This window comes from Salvelinus alpinus, chromosome 26 (assembly GCF_045679555.1).
Source record: "Salvelinus alpinus chromosome 26, SLU_Salpinus.1, whole genome shotgun sequence".
NCBI classification, from domain to species: Eukaryota; Metazoa; Chordata; class Actinopteri; order Salmoniformes; family Salmonidae; genus Salvelinus; species Salvelinus alpinus.
The window spans coordinates 48,012,945-48,030,126 of NC_092111.1; positions in this window are offsets into that span (position 1 = coordinate 48,012,945).

Consider the following 17,182-nt stretch of genomic DNA (forward strand, 5'->3'; position numbering starts at 1 on the left):
ATGGTGTCGTCTGCGTAGAGGTGGATCAGGGAATCGCCCGCAGCAAGAGCAACATCATTGATATATACAGAGAAAAGAGTCGGCCCGAGAATTGAACCCTGTGGTACCCCCATAGAGACTGCCAGAGGACCGGACAGCATGCCTTCCGATTTGACGCACTGAACTCTGTCTGCAAAGTAGTTGGTGAACCAGGCAAGGCAGTCATTAGAAAAACCGAGGCTACTGAGTCTGCCGATAAGAATATGGTGATTGACAGAGTCGAAAGCCTTGGCCAGGTCGATGAAGACGGCAGCACAGTACTGTCTTTTATCGATGCCGGTTATGATATCATTTAGTACCTTGAGCGTGGCTGAAGTGCACCCGTGACCGGCTCGGAAACCGGATTGCACAGCGGAGAAGGTACGGTGGGATTCGAGATGGTCAGTGATCTGTTTGTTGACTTGGCTTTCGAAGACCTTAGATAGGCAGGGCAGGATGGATATAGGTCTGTAACAGTTTGGGTCCAGGGTGTCTCCCCCTTTGAAGAGGGGGATGACCGCGGCAGCTTTCCAATCCTTGGGGATCTCAGATGATACGAAGGAGAGGTTGAACAGGCTGGTAATAGGGGGTGCGACAATGGCGGCGGACAGTTTCAGAAATAGGGGGTCCAGATTGTCAAGCCCAGCTGATTTGTATGGGTCCAGGTTTTCCAGCTCTTTCAGAACATCTGCTATCTGGATTTGGGTAAAGGAGAAGCTGGGGAGGCTTGGGCGAGTAGCAGCGGGGGAGGGGGGAGCTGTTGGCCAAGGTTGGAGTCGCCAGGAGGAAGGCATGGCCAGCCATTGAGAAATGCTTGTTGAAGTCTTCGATCATCACGGATTTATCGGTGGTGACCGTGTTACCTAGCCTCAGTGCAGTGGGCAGCTGGGAGGAAGTGCTCTTGTTCTCCATGGACTTTACAGTATCCCAGAACTTTTTGGAGTTAGAGCTACAGGATGCAAATTTCTGCTTGAAAAAGCTGGCCTTTGCTTTCCTGACTGACTGCGTGTATTGGTTCCTGACTTCCCTGAACAGTTGTATATCGCGTGGGCTCTTCGATGCTATTGCAGTTCGCCACAGGATGTTTTTGTGCTGGTCGAGGGCAGTCAGGTCTGGAGTGAACCAAGGGCTATATCTGTTCTTAGTTCTGCATTTTTTGAACGGAGCATGCTTGTCTAATATGGTGAGGAAGTAACTTTTAAAGAATGACCAGGCATCCTCAACTGACGGGATGAGGTCAATATCCATCCAGGGTACCCGGGCCAGGTCGATTAGAAAGGCCTGCTCGCAGAAGTGTTTTAGGGAGCGTTTGATAGTGATGAGGGGTGGTCGTTTGACCGCGGACCCGCAGCGGATACAGGCAATGAGGCAGTGAGCGCTGAGATCTTGATTGAAGACAGCAGCGGTGTATTTGGAGGGCAGGTTGGTCAGGATAATGTCTATTAGGGTGCCCATGCTGACGGATTTAGGGTTGTACCTGGTAGGTTCCTTGATGATTTGTGTGAGATTGAGGGCATCTAGCTTAGATTGTAGGACTGCCGGGGTGTTAAGCATATCCCAGTTTAGGTCACCTAACAGAACAAACTCTGAAGCTAGATGGGGAGCGATCAATTCACAGATGGTGTCCAGGGCACAGCTGGGAGCTGAGGGGGGTCGGTAGCAGGCGGCAACAGTGAGAGACTTATTTCTGGAGAGATTAATTTTTTAAATTAGAAGTTCGAACTGTTTGGGCATAGACCTGGAAAGTATGACAGAACTTTGCAGGCTATCTCTGCAGTAGATTGCAACTCCTCCCCCTTTGGCAGTTCTATCTTGACGGAAAGTGTTGTAGTTGGGTATGGAAATCTCAGAGTTTTTGGTGGCCTTCCTAAGCCAGGATTCAGACACGGCAAGGACATCAGGGTTGGCAGAGTGTGCTAAAGCGGTGAGTAAGACAAACTTAGGGAGGAGGCTTCTGATGTTGACATGCATGAGGCCAAGGCTTTTTCGATCACAGAAGTCAACAAATGAGGGTGCCTGGGGACATGCAGGGCCTGGGTTAACCTCCACATCACCCGAGGAACAGAGGAGTAGTAGGATGAGGGTGCGGCTAAAGGCTATCAAAACTGGTCGCCTAGAGCGTTGGAGACAAGGAATAAAAGGAGCAGATTTATGGCCGTGGTAGAATAGATTCTGGGCATAATGTGCAGACAGGGGTATGGTGGGGCACGGGTACAGCGGAGGCAAGCCCAGGCACTGGGTGATGATAAGAGAGGTTGTATCTCTGGACATGCTGGTCTCAATGGGTGAGGTCACCGCATGTGTGGGAGGTGGGACGAAGGGGGTATCAGAGGTACGGAGAGTGGAACTACGGGGTCCATTGCAAACCAAAACAATGATAACTATGATAACTAGCCTGAACAACAGTATACAAGGCATATTGATATTTGGCAGAGACATACAGTAAGGCATAAAGTGATTGCAGGTCTTGATTGGGAGAGCTAGCTAAAACAACAGGTGAGATAACAGCAGCTAGTCAGCTAACACAGCAACAGCAGGTAAAAATGGCGATGACTAGGCAGAGAGGGTCGGATTAACTACACACAGAGCCTGAGTTAAAACACAGAGCTGACAGATAAAACACAAGTAAACAGAATGGAGTACCGTAAATTAATGGACAGTCCGGTAGGCATCAGCTATGTAGCCAGGTGATCATAGTGTCCAGGGGGCAGCCGTAGATGGAGCAGGGAAGTCGCCGCTAAGCTAGCACGCGGTGTTTAAAGTTAGTAGCCCGGGGGGGTGAGTCTGCTCAGACGAAGGGGGTCTGCTCAGACGGAGGCCGGTTGAGGGTACAGCGGATGGGGTAATCGTCTGCAGACCAGATGTGGTCGTGTCGACAGAGAATCCAGGCCGGATGGCGAGAGAGAGGTTGTGATTGTAGAATTGTGTTTGCTAACTGATGCTAGCTTCGTAGCAGTGGCACTAGCTGTGCTAGCTGCGTTAGCTGCAGGCTAGCTGTGAGGATCAGAAGTAGTGGCTCAGGGATTACGGCAGGAATCCGGCGTTGTTGTCGAGAGACAGTCCGATGCTGTTAAATTGGTGAGTAATATCCAGGCTAATAACAGGGCTGGTGTCTGTGCCGAAAGTAAAAGCTGCTAGCATCGGTTAAAAATGGCTAAGTAGCTTGTAGCTGGTAGCTTGTAGCTGGTTAGCTACTGGGGGTTCTTGAATGTGTTCCACAGTTCCAACGGTAAAAGCTGCTAGCATCGGTTAAAAATGGCTAAGTAGCTTGTAGCTGGTAGCTTGTAGCTGGTTAGCTACTGGGGGTTCGTGAATGTGTTCCAAAGATAAAAAATGATAGCGATTCCGTACCACATTGGGTGAGGTAGGTTACCGGAAGGTATAATCGAATTGAAAATCGAAAAGAGATAGAAAAAAAAAATTATAATATATACAAGAAGTACGAAAAAATACAATGTGCACGAGAGCACTAAAAAATACACGTCTACACTGCTACGCCATCTTGGATTAATATTCTCTCAGTTTAGTAATATTCTCTCGGGTTAGTAATACTCTCTCAGTTGAGTAATATTCTCTCAGTTTAGTAATATTCTCTCAGTTTAGTAATATTCTCTCAGTTTAGTAATACTCTCTTGGGTTAGTAATACTCTCTCAGTTGAGTAATATTCTCTCAGTTTAGTAACACTCTCTCAGTTTAGTAATACTCTCTCAGATTAGTAAAACTCTCTCAGTTTAGTAATATTCTCTCAGTTTAGTAATATTTTCTCAGTTTAGTAATACTCTCTCGGGTTAGTAATACTCTCTCAGTTGAGTAATATTCTCTCAGTTTAGTAACACTCTCTCAGTTTAGTAATACTCTCTCAGATTAGTAATACTCTCTCAGTTTAGTAATATTCTCTCAGTTTAGTAATATTCTCTCAGCTCTATCAGTTTAGTAATACTCTCTCAGTTTAGTAATATTCTCTCAGTTTAGTAATATTCTCTCAGCTCTCTCAGTTTAGTAATATTCTCTCAGTTTAGTAATATTCTCTCAGTTTAGTAATATTCTCTCAGTTTAGTAATACTCTCTCGGGTTAGTAAAACTCTCTCAGTTTAGTAAAACTCTCTCAGTTTAGTAATACTCTCTCAGTCTTGTAATACTCTCTCAGCTCTCTCAGTTTAGTAATACTCTCTCAGTTTAGTAACACTCTCTCAGTTTAGTAATATTCTCTCAGTCTAGTAACACTCTCTCAGTTTAGTAACACTCTCTCAGTTTAGTGATACTCTCTCAGTTGAGTAATACTCTCTCAGTTTAGTAATACTCTCTCAGTTTAGTAATACTCTCTCAGTTGAGTAATACTCTCTGAGTCTAGTAACACTCTCTCAGTTTAGTAATACTCTCTCAGTTTAGTAATATTCTCTCAGTTTAGTAATATTCTCTCAGTTTAGTAATACTCTCTCAGTTTAGTAATACTCTCTCAGTTTAGTAATACTCTCTCAGTTGAGTAATATTCTCTCAGTTTAGTAACACTCTCAGTTTAGTAATACTCTCTCAGTTTAGTAATACTCTCTCAGTTTAGTAATAGTCTCTCAGTTTAGTAATACTCTCTCAGTTTAGTAATATTCTCTCAGTTTAGTAATATTCTCTCAGTTTAGTAATACTCTCTCGGGTTAGTAATACTCTCTCAGTTGAGTAATATCCTCTCAGTTTAGTTATATTCTCTCAGTTTAGTAATATTCTCTCAGTTTAGTAATACTCTCTCGGGTTAGTAATACTCTCTCAGTTGAGTAATATTCTCTCAGTTTAGTAACACTCTCTCAGTTTAGTAATACTCTCTCAGATTAGTAATACTCTCTCAGTTTAGTAATATTCTCTCAGTTTAGTAATATTCTCTCAGTTTAGTAATACTCTCTCGGGTTAGTAAAACTCTCTCAGTTGAGTAATATTCTCTCAGTTTAGTAACACTCTCTCAGTTTAGTAATACTCTCTCAGATTAGTAATACTCTCTCAGTTTAGTAATATTCTCTCAGTTTAGTAATATTCTCTCAGCTCTATCAGTTTAGTAGTAATACTCTCTCAGTTTAGTAATATCCTCTCAGTTTAGTAATATTCTCTCAGGTTTAGTAATATTCTCTCAGTTTAGTAATATTCTCTCAGTTTAGTAATATTCTCTCAGCTCTCTCAGTTTAGTAATATTCTCTCAGTTTAGTAATATTCTCTCAGTTTAGTAATATTCTCTCAGCTCTCTCAGTTTAGTAATATTCTCTCAGTTTAGTAATATTCTCTCAGTTTAGTAATACTCTCTCAGTTTAGTAACACTCTCTCAGTTTAGTAATGCTCTCTCAGTCTAGTAACACTCTCTCAGTTTAGTAACACTCTCTCAGTTTAGTGATACTCTCTCAGTTGAGTAATACTCTCTCAGTTTAGTAATACTCTCTCAGTTTAGTAATACTCTCTCAGTTGAGTAATACTCTCTGAGTCTAGTAACACTCTCTCAGTTTAGTAATACTCTCTCAGTTTAGTAATATTCTCTCAGTTTAGTAATATTCTCTCAGCTCTCTCAGTTTAGTAATACTCTCTCAGTTTAGTAATATTCTCTCAGTTTAGTAATAATCTCTCCGTTGAGTAATATTATCTCAGTTTAGTAACACTCTCTCAGTTTAGTAATACTCTCTCAGTTTAGTAATATTCTCTCAGTTTAGTAATACTCTCTCAGTTGAGTAATATTCTCTCAGTTTAGTAACACTCTCTCAGTTTAGTAATACTCTCTCAGTTTAGTAATACTCTCTCAGTTTAGTAATAGTCTCTCAGTTTAGTAATACTCTCTCAGTTTAGTAATATTCTCTCAGTTTAGTAATATTCTCTCAGTTTAGTAATATTCTCTCAGTTTAGTAATATTCTCTCAGTTTAGTAATACTCTCTCGGGTTAGTAATACTCTCTCAGTTTAGTAATATTCTCTCAGTTTAGTAACACTCTCTCAGTTTAGTAATACTCTCTCAGATTAGTAAAACTCTCTCAGTTTAGTAATATTCTCTCAGTTTAGTAATATTTTCTCAGTTTAGTAAAACTCTCTCAGTTTAGTAATATTCTCTCAGTTTAGTAATACTCTCTCAGTTTAGTAATATTCTCTCAGTTTAGTAATATTCTCTCAGTTTAGTAATACTCTCTCAGTTTAGTAATACTCTCAGTTTAGTAATATTCTCTCAGTTTAGTAATATTCTCTCAGTTTATTAATACTCTCTCAGTTTAGTAATATTCTCTCAGTTTAGTAATATTCTCTCAGTTTATTAATACTCTCTCAGTTTAGTAATATTCTCTCAGTTTAGTAATACTCTCTCAGTTTAGTAATATTTTCTCAGTTTAGTAATATTCTCTCAGTTTAGTAATACTCTCTCAGTTTAGTAATACTCTCTCAGTTGAGTAATACTCTCTGAGTCTAGTAACACTCTCTCAGTTTAGTAATACTCTCTCAGTTTAGTAATATTCTCTCAGTTTAGTAATATTCTCTCAGCTCTCTCAGTTTAGTAATACTCTCTCAGTTTAGTAATATTCTCTCAGTTTAGTAATATTCTCTCAGTTTAGTAATATTCTCTCAGTTTAGTAATACTCTCTCGGGTTAGTAATACTCTCTCAGTTGAGTAATATTCTCTCAGTTTAGTAACACTCTCTCAGTTTAGTAATACTCTCTCAGATTAGTAAAACTCTCTCAGTTTAGTAATATTCTCTCAGTTTAGTAATATTTTCTCAGTTTAGTAAAACTCTCTCAGTTTAGTAATAATTTCTCAGTTTAGTAATATTCTCTCAGTTTAGTAATACTCTCTCAGTTTAGTAATACTCTCTCAGTTGAGTAATACTCTCTGAGTCTAGTAACACTCTCTCAGTTTAGTAATACTCTCTCAGTTTAGTAATACTCTCTCGGGTTAGTAATACTCTCTCAGTTGAGTAATATTCTCTCAGTTTAGTAACACTCTCTCAGTTTAGTAATACTCTCTCAGATTAGTAAAACTCTCTCAGTTTAGTAATATTCTCTCAGTTTAGTAATATTTTCTCAGTTTAGTAAAACTCTCTCAGTTTAGTAATATTTTCTCAGTTTAGTAATATTCTCTCAGTTTAGTAATACTCTCTCAGTTTAGTAATACTCTCTCAGTTGAGTAATACTCTCTGAGTCTAGTAACACTCTCTCAGTTTAGTAATACTCTCTCAGTTTAGTAATATTCTCTCAGTTTAGTAATATTCTCTCAGCTCTCTCAGTTTAGTAATACTCTCTCAGTTTAGTAATATTCTCTCAGTTTAGTAATATTCTCTCAGTTTAGTAATATTCTCTCAGTTTAGTAATACTCTCTCGGGTTAGTAATACTCTCTCAGTTGAGTAATATTCTCTCAGTTTAGTAACACTCTCTCAGTTTAGTAATACTCTCTCAGATTAGTAAAACTCTCTCAGTTTAGTAATATTCTCTCAGTTTAGTAATATTTTCTCAGTTTAGTAAAACTCTCTCAGTTTAGTAATATTCTCTCAGTTTAGTAATACTCTCTCAGTTTAGTAATATTCTCTCAGTTTAGTAATATTCTGTCAGTTTAGTAATACTCTCTCAGTTGAGTAATACTCTCAGTTTAGTAATATTCTCTCAGTTTAGTAATATTCTCTCAGTTTATTAATACTCTCTCAGTTTAGTAATATTCTCTCAGTTTAGTAATATTCTCTCAGTTTATTAATACTCTCTCAGTTTAGTAATATTCTCTCAGTTTAGTAATACTCTCTCAGTTTAGTAATATTTTCTCAGTTTAGTAATATTCTCTCAGTTTAGTAATACTCTCTCAGTTTAGTAATACTCTCTCAGTTGAGTAATACTCTCTGAGTCTAGTAACACTCTCTCAGTTTAGTAATACTCTCTCAGTTTAGTAATATTCTCTCAGTTTAGTAATATTCTCTCAGCTCTCTCAGTTTAGTAATACTCTCTCAGTTTAGTAATATTCTCTCAGTTTAGTAATACTCTCTCAGTTGAGTAATATTCTCTCAGTTTAGTAACACTCTCTCAGTTTAGTAATACTCTCTCAGATTAGTAAAACTCTCTCAGTTTAGTAATATTCTCTCAGTTTAGTAATATTTTCTCAGTTTAGTAATACTCTCTCGGGTTAGTAATACTCTCTCAGTTGAGTAATATTCTCTCAGTTTAGTAACACTCTCTCAGTTTAGTAATACTCTCTCAGATTAGTAATACTCTCTCAGTTTAGTAATATTCTCTCAGTTTAGTAATATTCTCTCAGCTCTATCAGTTTAGTAATACTCTCTCAGTTTAGTAATATTCTCTCAGTTTAGTAATATTCTCTCAGCTCTCTCAGTTTAGTAATATTCTCTCAGTTTAGTAATATTCTCTCAGTTTAGTAATATTCTCTCAGTTTAGTAATATTCTCTCAGTTTAGTAATACTCTCTCGGGTTAGTAAAACTCTCTCAGTTTAGTAAAACTCTCTCAGTTTAGTAATACTCTCTCAGTCTTGTAATACTCTCTCAGCTCTCTCAGTTTAGTAATACTCTCTCAGTTTAGTAACACTCTCTCAGTTTAGTAATGCTCTCTCAGTCTAGTAACACTCTCTCAGTTTAGTAACACTCTCTCAGTTTAGTGATACTCTCTCAGTTGAGTAATACTCTCTCAGTTTAGTAATACTCTCTCAGTTTAGTAATACTCTCTCAGTTGAGTAATACTCTCTGAGTCTAGTAACACTCTCTCAGTTTAGTAATACTCTCTCAGTTTAGTAATATTCTCTCAGTTTAGTAATATTCTCTCAGTTTAGTAATACTCTCTCAGTTTAGTAATACTCTCTCAGTTTAGTAATACTCTCTCAGTTTAGTAATAGTCTCTCAGTTTAGTAATACTCTTTCAGTTTAGTAATATTCTCTCAGTTTAGTAATATTCTCTCAGTTTAGTAATACTCTCTCAGTTTAGTAATACTCTCTCAGTTTAGTAATATTCTCTCAGTTTAGTAATATTCTCTCAGTTTAGTAATATTCTCTCAGTTTAGTAATACTCTCTCGGGTTAGTAATACTCTCTCAGTTGAGTAATATTCTCTCAGTTTAGTAACACTCTCTCAGTTTAGTAATACTCTCTCAGATTAGTAATACTCTCTCAGTTTAGTAATATTCTCTCAGTTTAGTAATATTCTCTCAGTTTAGTAATACTCTCTCGGGTTAGTAAAACTCTCTCAGTTGAGTAATATTCTCTCAGTTTAGTAACACTCTCTCAGTTTAGTAATACTCTCTCAGATTAGTAATACTCTCTCAGTTTAGTAATATTCTCTCAGTTTAGTAATATTCTCTCAGCTCTATCAGTTTAGTAATACTCTCTCAGTTTAGTAATATCCTCTCAGTTTAGTAATACTCTCTCAGTTTAGTAATATTCTCTCAGTTTAGTAATATTCTCTCAGTTTAGTAATATTCTCTCAGAGTTTAGTAATATTCTCTCAGTTTAGTAATATTCTCTCAGTTTAGTAATATTCTCTCAGTTTAGTAATATTCTCTCAGCTCTCTCAGTTTAGTAATATTCTCTCAGTTTAGTAATATTCTCTCAGTTTAGTAATACTCTCTCAGTTTAGTAACACTCTCTCAGTTTAGTAATGCTCTCTCAGTCTAGTAACACTCTCTCAGTTTAGTAACACTCTCTCAGTTTAGTGATACTCTCTCAGTTGAGTAATACTCTCTCAGTTTAGTAATACTCTCTCAGTTTAGTAATACTCTCTCAGTTGAGTAATACTCTCTGAGTCTAGTAACACTCTCTCAGTTTAGTAATACTCTCTCAGTTTAGTAATATTCTCTCAGTTTAGTAATATTCTCTCAGCTCTCTCAGTTTAGTAATATTCTCTCAGTTTAGTAATACTCTCTCAGTTTAGTAATATTCTCTCAGTTTAGTAATACTCTCTCAGTTGAGTAATATTCTCTCAGTTTAGTAATACTCTCTCAGTTTAGTAATACTCTCTCAGTTTAGTAATACTCTCTCAGTTTAGTAATAGTCTCTCAGTTTAGTAATACTCTCTCAGTTTAGTAATATTCTCTCAGTTTAGTAATATTCTCTCAGTTTAGTAATATTCTCTCGGGTTAGTAAACTCTCTCAGTTGAGTAATATTCTCTCAGTTTAGTAATATTCTCTCAGTTTAGTAATATTCTCTCAGTTTAGTAATACTCTCTCGGGTTAGTAATACTCTCTCAGTTGAGTAATATTCTCTCAGTTTAGTAACACTCTCTCAGTTTAGTAATATTCTCTCAGTTTAGTAATACTCTCTCAGTTTAGTAATACTCTCTCAGTTTAGTAATACTCTCTCAGTTTAGTAACACTCTCTCAGTTTAGTAAGACTCTCTCAGTTTAGTAATATTCTCTCAGTTTAGTAATATTCTCTCTCAGTTTAGTAATACTCTCTCAGTTTAGTAATATTCTCTCAGTTTAGTAATATTCTCTCAGTTTAGTAATATTCTCTCAGTTTAGTAATACTCTCTCGGGTTAGTAATACTCTCTCAGTTGAGTAATATTCTCTCAGTTTAGTAACACTCTCTCAGTTTAGTAATACTCTCTCAGATTAGTAATACTCTCTCAGTTTAGTAATATTCTCTCAGTTTAGTAATATTTTCTCAGTTTAGTAAAACTCTCTCAGTTTAGTAATATTCTCTCAGTTTAGTAATACTCTCTCAGTTTAGTAATATTCTCTCAGTTTAGTAATATTCTCTCAGTTTAGTAATACTCTCTCAGTTTAGTAATATTCTCTCAGTTTAGTAATACTCTCTCAGTTTAGTAATATTCTCTCAGTTTATTAATACTCTCTCAGTTTAGTAATATTCTCTCAGTTTAGTAATATTCTCTCAGTTTATTAATACTCTCTCAGTTTAGTAATATTCTCTCAGTTTAGTAATACTCTCTCAGTTTAGTAATATTTTCTCAGTTTAGTAATATTCTCTCAGTTTAGTAATACTCTCTCAGTTTAGTAATACTCTCTCAGTTGAGTAATACTCTCTGAGTCTAGTAACACTCTCTCAGTTTAGTAATACTCTCTCAGTTTAGTAATATTCTCTCAGTTTAGTAATATTCTCTCAGCTCTCTCAGTTTAGTAATACTCTCTCAGTTTAGTAATATTCTCTCAGTTTAGTAATACTCTCTCAGTTGAGTAATATTCTCTCAGTTTAGTAACACTCTCTCAGTTTAGTAATACTCTCTCAGATTAGTAAAACTCTCTCAGTTTAGTAATATTCTCTCAGTTTAGTAATATTTTCTCAGTTTAGTAATACTCTCTCGGGTTAGTAATACTCTCTCAGTTGAGTAATATTCTCTCAGTTTAGTAACACTCTCTCAGTTTAGTAATACTCTCTCAGATTAGTAATACTCTCTCAGTTTAGTAATATTCTCTCAGTTTAGTAATATTCTCTCAGCTCTATCAGTTTAGTAATACTCTCTCAGTTTAGTAATATTCTCTCAGTTTAGTAATATTCTCTCAGCTCTCTCAGTTTAGTAATATTCTCTCAGTTTAGTAATATTCTCTCAGTTTAGTAATATTCTCTCAGTTTAGTAATATTCTCTCAGTTTAGTAATACTCTCTCGGGTTAGTAAAACTCTCTCGGTTTAGTAAAACTCTCTCAGTTTAGTAATACTCTCTCAGTCTTGTAATACTCTCTCAGCTCTCTCAGTTTAGTAATACTCTCTCAGTTTAGTAACACTCTCTCAGTTTAGTAATGCTCTCTCAGTCTAGTAACACTCTCTCAGTTTAGTAACACTCTCTCAGTTTAGTGATACTCTCTCAGTTGAGTAATACTCTCTCAGTTTAGTAATACTCTCTCAGTTTAGTAATACTCTCTCAGTTGAGTAATACTCTCTGAGTCTAGTAACACTCTCTCAGTTTAGTAATACTCTCTCAGTTTAGTAATATTCTCTCAGTTTAGTAATATTCTCTCAGTTTAGTAATACTCTCTCAGTTTAGTAATACTCTCTCAGTTTAGTAATACTCTCTCAGTTTAGTAATACTCTCTCAGTTGAGTAATATTCTCTCAGTTTAGTAACACTCTCAGTTTAGTAATACTCTCTCAGTTTAGTAATACTCTCTCAGTTTAGTAATAGTCTCTCAGTTTAGTAATACTCTCTCAGTTTAGTAATATTCTCTCAGTTTAGTAATATTCTCTCAGTTTAGTAATACTCTCTCGGGTTAGTAATACTCTCTCAGTTGAGTAATATTCTCTCAGTTTAGTTATATTCTCTCAGTTTAGTAATATTCTCTCAGTTTAGTAATACTCTCTCGGGTTAGTAATACTCTCTCAGTTGAGTAATATTCTCTCAGTTTAGTAACACTCTCTCAGTTTAGTAATACTCTCTCAGATTAGTAATACTCTCTCAGTTTAGTAATATTCTCTCAGTTTAGTAATATTCTCTCAGTTTAGTAATACTCTCTCGGGTTAGTAAAACTCTCTCAGTTGAGTAATATTCTCTCAGTTTAGTAACACTCTCTCAGTTTAGTAATACTCTCTCAGATTAGTAATACTCTCTCAGTTTAGTAATATTCTCTCAGTTTAGTAATATTCTCTCAGCTCTATCAGTTAGTAATACTCTCTCAGTTTAGTAATATCCTCTCAGTTTAGTAATATTCTCTCAGCTCTCTCAGTTTAGTAATATTCTCTCAGTTTAGTAATATTCTCTCAGTTTAGTAATATTCTCTCAGCTCTCTCAGTTTAGTAATATTCTCTCAGTTTAGTAATATTCTCTCAGTTTAGTAATATTCTCTCAGTTTAGTAATATTCTCTCAGCTCTCTCAGTTTAGTAATATTCTCTCAGTTTAGTAATATTCTCTCAGTTTAGTAATACTCTCTCAGTTTAGTAACACTCTCTCAGTTTAGTAATGCTCTCTCAGTCTAGTAACACTCTCTCAGTTTAGTAACACTCTCTCAGTTTAGTGATACTCTCTCAGTTGAGTAATACTCTCTCAGTTTAGTAATACTCTCTCAGTTTAGTAATACTCTCTCAGTTGAGTAATACTCTCTGAGTCTAGTAACACTCTCTCAGTTTAGTAATACTCTCTCAGTTTAGTAATATTCTCTCAGTTTAGTAATATTCTCTCAGCTCTCTCAGTTTAGTAATATTCTCTCAGTTTAGTAATACTCTCTCAGTTTAGTAATATTCTCTCAGTTTAGTAATACTCTCTCAGTTGAGTAATATTCTCTCAGTTTAGTAACACTCTCTCAGTTTAGTAATACTCTCTCAGTTTAGTAATACTCTCTCAGTTTAGTAATAGTCTCTCAGTTTAGTAATACTCTCTCAGTTTAGTAATATTCTCTCAGTTTAGTAATATTCTCTCAGTTTAGTAATATTCTCTCGGGTTAGTAATACTCTCTCAGTTGAGTAATATTCTCTCAGTTTAGTAATATTCTCTCAGTTTAGTAATATTCTCTCAGTTTAGTAATACTCTCTCGGGTTAGTAATACTCTCTCAGTTGAGTAATATTCTCTCAGTTTAGTAACACTCTCTCAGTTTAGTAATACTCTCTCAGATTAGTAAAACTCTCTCAGTTTAGTAATATTCTCTCAGTTTAGTAATATTTTCTCAGTTTAGTAAAACTCTCTCAGTTTAGTAATATTCTCTCAGTTTAGTAATATTCTCTCAGTTTAGTAATATTCTCTCAGTTTAGTAATACTCTCTCAGTTTAGTAATATTCTCTCAGTTTAGTAATATTCTCTCAGTTTAGTAATACTCTCTCAGTTGAGTAATACTCTCAGTTTAGTAATACTCTCTCAGTTTAGTAATATTCTCTCAGTTTAGTAATATTCTCTCAGTTTATTAATACTCTCTCAGTTTAGTAATATTCTCTCAGTTTAGTAATATTCTCTCAGTTTATTAATACTCTCTCAGTTTAGTAATACTCTCTCAGTTTAGTAATATTCTCTCAGTTTAGTAATATTTTCTCAGTTTAGTAATATTCTCTCAGTTTAGTAATACTCTCTCAGTTTAGTAATACTCTCTCAGTTTAGTAATACTCTCTGAGTCTAGTAACACTCTCTCAGTTTAGTAATACTCTCTCAGTTTAGTAATATTCTCTCAGTTTAGTAATATTCTCTCAGCTCTCTCAGTTTAGTAATACTCTCTCAGTTTAGTAATATTCTCTCAGTTTAGTAATAATCTCTCCGTTGAGTAATATTATCTCAGTTTAGTAACACTCTCTCAGTTTAGTAATACTCTCTCAGTTTAGTAATACTCTCTCAGTTTAGTAATACTCTCTCAGTTGAGTAATATTCTCTCAGTTTAGTAACACTCTCTCAGTTTAGTAATACTCTCTCAGTTTAGTAATAGTCTCTCAGTTTAGTAATACTCTCTCAGTTTAGTAATATTCTCTAGGTTTAGTAATATTCTCTCAGTTTAGTAATATTCTCTCGGGTTAGTAAACTCTCTCAGTTGAGTAATATTCTCTCAGTTTAGTAATATTCTCTCAGTTTAGTAATATTCTCTCAGTTTAGTAATACTCTCTCGGGTTAGTAATACTCTCTCAGTTGAGTAATATTCTCTCAGTTTAGTAACACTCTCTCAGTTTAGTAATACTCTCTCAGATTAGTAAAACTCTCTCAGTTTAGTAATATTCTCTCAGTTTAGTAATATTTTCTCAGTTTAGTAAAACTCTCTCAGTTTAGTAATATTCTCTCAGTTTAGTAATATTCTCTCAGTTTAGTAATATTCTCTCAGTTTAGTAATACTCTCTCAGTTTAGTAATATTCTCTCAGTTTAGTAATATTCTCTCAGTTTAGTAATACTCTCTCAGTTGAGTAATACTCTCAGTTTAGTAATACTCTCTCAGTTTAGTAATATTCTCTCAGTTTAGTAATATTCTCTCAGTTTATTAATACTCTCTCAGTTTAGTAATATTCTCTCAGTTTAGTAATATTCTCTCAGTTTATTAATACTCTCTCAGTTTAGTAATATTCTCTCAGTTTAGTAATATTCTCTCAGTTTAGTAATATTCTCTCAGTTTAGTAATATTCTCTCAGTTTAGTAATACTCTCTCAGTTTAGTAATACTCTCTCAGTTGAGTAATACTCTCTGAGTCTAGTAACACTCTCTCAGTTTAGTAATACTCTCTCAGTTTAGTAATATTCTCTCAGTTTAGTAATATTCTCTCAGCTCTCTCAGTTTAGTAATACTCTCTCAGTTTAGTAATATTCTCTCAGTTTAGTAATAATCTCTCCGTTGAGTAATATTATCTCAGTTTAGTAACACTCTCTCAGTTTAGTAATACTCTCTCAGTTTAGTAATACTCTCTCAGTTTAGTAATACTCTCTCAGTTGAGTAATATTCTCTCAGTTTAGTAACACTCTCTCAGTTTAGTAATACTCTCTCAGTTTAGTAATAGTCTCTCAGTTTAGTAATACTCTCTCAGTTTAGTAATATTCTCTCAGTTTAGTAATACTCTCTCAGTTTAGTAATATTCTCTCGGGTTAGTAATACTCTCTCAGTTTAGTAATACTCTCTCAGTTTAGTAATATTCTCTCAGTTTAGTAATATTCTCTCAGTTTAGTAATACTCTCTCGGGTTAGTAATACTCTCTCAGTTGAGTAATATTCTCTCAGTTTAGTAACACTCTCTCAGTTTAGTAATACTCTCTCAGATTAGTAAAACTCTCTCAGTTTAGTAATATTCTCTCAGTTTAGTAATATTTTCTCAGTTTAGTAATACTCTCTCGGGTTAGTAATACTCTCTCAGTTGAGTAATATTCTCTCAGTTTAGTAACACTCTCTCAGTTTAGTAATACTCTCTCAGATTAGTAATACTCTCTCAGTTTAGTAATATTCTCTCAGTTTAGTAATATTCTCTCAGCTCTATCAGTTTAGTAATACTCTCTCAGTTTAGTAATATTCTCTCAGTTTAGTAATATTCTCTCAGCTCTCTCAGTTTAGTAATATTCTCTCAGTTTAGTAATATTCTCTCAGTTTAGTAATATTCTCTCAGTTTAGTAATATTCTCTCAGTTTAGTAATATTCTCTCAGTTTAGTAATATTCTCTCAGTTTAGTAATACTCTCTCGGGTTAGTAAAACTCTCTCAGTTTTGTAAAACTCTCTCAGTTTAGTAATACTCTCTCAGTCTTGTAATACTCTCTCAGCTCTCTCAGTTTAGTAATACTCTCTCAGTTTAGTAACACTCTCTCAGTTTAGTAATGCTCTCTCAGTCTAGTAACACTCTCTCAGTTTAGTAACACTCTCTCAGTTTAGTGATACTCTCTCAGTTGAGTAATACTCTCTCAGTTTAGTAATACTCTCTCAGTTGAGTAATATTCTCTCAGTTTAGTAACACTCTCTCAGTTTAGTAATACTCTCTCAGATTAGTAATACTCTCTCAGTTTAGTAATATTCTCTCAGTTTAGTAATATTCTCTCAGCTCTATCAGTTTAGTAATACTCTCTCAGTTTAGTAATACTCGCTCAGTCTTGTAATGCTCTCTCAGCTCTCTCAGTTTAGTAATACTCTAACAGTTTAGTAACACTCTCTCAGTTTAGTAATACTCTCTCAGTCTAGTAACACTCTCTCAGTTTAGTAATACTCTCTCAGTTGAGTAATACTCTCTCAGTTTAGTAATACTCTCTCAGTTGAGTAATACTCTCTGAGTCTAGTAACACTCTCTCAGTTTAGTAAAACTGTCTCAGTTTAGTAATATTCTCTCAGCTCTCTCAGTTTATTAATACTCTCTCAGTTTAGTAATATTCTCTCAGTTTAGTAATACTCTCTCAGTTTAGTAATATTCTCTCAGTTTAGTAATATTCTCTCAGTTTAGTAATATTCTCTCAGTTTAGTATTACTCTCTCGGGTTAGTAAAACTCTCTCAGTTTAGTAAAACTCTCTCAGTTTAGTAATACTCTCTCAGTCTTGTAATACTCTCTCAGCTCTCTCAGTTTAGTAATACTCTCTCAGTCTAGTAACACTCTCTCAGTTTAGTAATACTCTCTCAGTTTAGTAATATTCTCTCAGTTTAGTAATACTCTCTCGGTTTAGTAATATTCTCTCAGTTTAGTAATATTCTCTCAGTTTAGTAATACTCTCTCAGTTTAGTAATACTCTCTCAGTTTAGTAATACTCTCTCAGTTTAGTAATATTCTCTCAGTTTAGTAATACTCTCTCAGTTTAGTAATATTCTCTCAGTTTAGTAATATTCTCTCAGTTTAGTAATACTCTCTCAGTTGAG